Here is a 3,136-nt window from a genome sequence, read left to right as displayed (position 1 = left end):
GGTCCAGAGCTGTGCTGCCCTGCACTGGCTCTATGAGCACAGCACACTGAGGATATCGGTGGGCCAGCCCTGCTGGCTCTCTTCTTCACCTTTTTTTGTGAAGATCTATAATTAGAACACAACCTAAGGATGAATCCATGAAGAATGACAACTTTCTAATTAAAATCTCCACCGAGCAAGAGATAAACCACAAAACACAAGAATTAATTATATATCAAGAAAATACCCCAGCTCAGTCTAACTAAAGTTCCTTAGTCCAGTACTAGTCCATAAGTCCCACTGCAGATTCACACAACCACATGCAATGATGTAAAATGAAGGAATATCACAGGCCAGTGGGTGCAAAGTTGTATGGATCCAATGACAGTGGTAACATTGCAGGGCTTTGCCAGCAATCAGGGTCAGCCAGCAAGAAGTGAAGGGAGAGAGAGAAGGGATTGGGAGTGGGTTGAGAGAGAAGTTGACCTCCACAGAGGTATATCTTGGTAGCACATCCAAGTGAGGTCATTATCTGTCATCTGATTGACAGGGGAAACTCCACCCCTACACTGTTATACATCTTCAAGTTGACATAACATTACATAATGACTACAGACCACCCCTTGTCAATTTGACATCATTATACAACTCTTTAGTAAAACATGATTTTTAAGGAAAACAATAATAAAATCATATTTGTGCCAAACAGGATGAAACCAAAATGTATATGACTGAATACATGCCAGCCCCATTTAAACATGTTTTGTAAGTAAACACAACAAAAATATTCTATGGCTAACAATTGAAGCTATGTGAATACCTACACCTTAGTCCTGTAATATTTTCAATATATTGCCCCACCCATAAATGTTTGAAAGCCAGATACTTAATGCCTTTATCTCCCACCCACCCACTCTGTCCATCATTTTGGGTATCCAAATTCTAGAATGCCCATTTAATAAACCTAGTGCTCTGAGCAGACAAACATGTTTATTGATGTGAAGAATCTTCATATCAGTTGAAACCTTGTGAATCTGCCTCCATAAGTAGTTAAAACTGGACAGATTTTAAATCAGGACAGATTTTTCTATGAAGTCAGCAGCAATCTGCACCAATTCACAGCCTCAAAAATCGTATCTTCATCTGGTCCTGTTCTGGTCACCTCAATGTAGGCCATATTGCTTAACTGTACCAGAATTCTCATTGGCTGCCTTGCCTTTTGATCATGGGCCCCTTCACAAATTCTTAACAACCCTGACTGCCTTGGGCTAGGTCATGCCATAGGCTCAGGTTCTGCAAAACTCTAATCTTTGGACCAGCCAACTTGCTCTCCTCTCTCCTCTAGTCCTTGTGAACCAGATTCACAGGTGTCAGTGTCCAGATTCAACCCATCTCTCTTTTGCTGAATTTCTCCCACTTTCACTCAACGTGTGGATCTAGTTAGTCACATAGTAAGCATCTCAAGCTACCTACAGGATCCCTTTAACATTCAGTCCCAGAGAGGAGCATAGCTCCACATTTTTCTAGCTGCAGGTGCAATTGGCGACTTCAAAATTCAAAAGGGTCAAATGGCTCCTTTGTTTCTGCAGTTTGCCAATAAGTCTTTCAGCAAGTCTTTTAAAATGCACATGTCCTGAGCACTCAAGGCACTGGGTGGGGCTTATTTGTCTAAGCCTTTTTCCTACTAACCCATTTTAATAATCCAATTCAATCTAAAGGCAGTGGGCTTACAAACTCTGTATACATACTTCCCAATAATCATTTCCATCACACATTATATCAATAACCATAGGTATAAAATATCAATATAATCTTAGTACAGCCAGATACTAAACACATTTTTTTAAATCATTTTATTGGGTGCTCATAGATATGACTCTTATCACCATCCATCCATTCTGTTAAGCACATTTGTACATTTGTCGCCCTCATCATTCTCAAAACATTTGCTTTCCACTTGAACCCTTGGTATCAGCTCATTTCCCCCCTCCCTCATGAACCCTTGATAATTTATAAATTATCATTTTTTGTTATGTCTTACACTGTCTGACATCTCCCTTCACCCACTTTTCTGTTGTCCATCCCCTAAGGAGGGGGTTATATGTAGACACTTGTGATCACCTAAATACATTCTAAAATAGTCAAATGCAATGCATTCTTATCTAAACGATCCCATTCATACGCAAGACAGCCTTAGGCATCTGGCTGCTTTAGCCAGGAGCCTTGCCTTCTGTCAGCCATTTTGACTAAGCAGCATGACCTCAGAAGTTCAAGAGATTAATCACATTCATTTTTACCATTTTATTTAGGACTAAAGAAAGACAACTTCTAGGAATCAAACCTTCATAAAAAAATGTAATAAGTCAGAGCTCAGACAAGCCTCCATTCTCCATCTTCATGTTTGTTTTTTCTCCAGTACCTGACTCCTAAGGTACCATAATGTGTTAGACTGGGTTAACTAGAGAAACAAATCCAGTGACACTCATATATGTGTAAGAAAGAGCTTCTTATCAAGAATTAATTACATATCAAGAAAACAGATGAGCAGCAAGATGGCATCCAGGTAGAATCACCCAGCTGGCACTCCTGTTGTTATACCAGAAAATCAAGAGGTGAGGAGGTTAATACTGAGAGCCTGGGTGCTAGAAATATATTCCATATACTAGAGTCTGGTTCAGACCACTCCTTGTGATTTTCATCCACGCAACAATTTTGAGAACTCACTGAAATGCTCTAAGTCCATTGTGTCTGCCCAGGGGCTCTGTTAACCCAGCACCAGGTCCAGTAGGACAGCATCTGCTACCTCTTCCTTGGCCCAAGATGGGAGTCCCACAGCGAGCAGCAATTTCCCCAGGTTGTTGTCTAAAAGTGGTCATACTCCAAGACTCGTGGAGAGCCCCCAAGAAGTAGCCAAAAGACCTCACACTGGAGTTCCCCTCTCTCCTATCAGCCTTGCTACTGCAGTCTAGGGCTTTGCAGCTCCCCTCCCCAGCCAGGAATTGAGTGACTACATCATCCATCCCCTTTCTCCCCCCCCCCCCCAGCTCCACACCTGCCAGCATGGGTAACGATATTAGACACTAATTTGAAGCAATTAAAGAGCCACTGGGAATATTCACCTATTACAGAACACAGTTCCCCCAGACCCTAACCTGCA

The sequence above is a fragment of the Tenrec ecaudatus genome, chromosome 15 (assembly GCF_050624435.1).
Source record: "Tenrec ecaudatus isolate mTenEca1 chromosome 15, mTenEca1.hap1, whole genome shotgun sequence".
Lineage (NCBI taxonomy): Eukaryota > Metazoa > Chordata > Mammalia > Afrosoricida > Tenrecidae > Tenrec > Tenrec ecaudatus.
The sequence above is the reverse complement of the archived record's forward strand: the minus strand, read 5'-3'. Positions refer to the sequence as shown.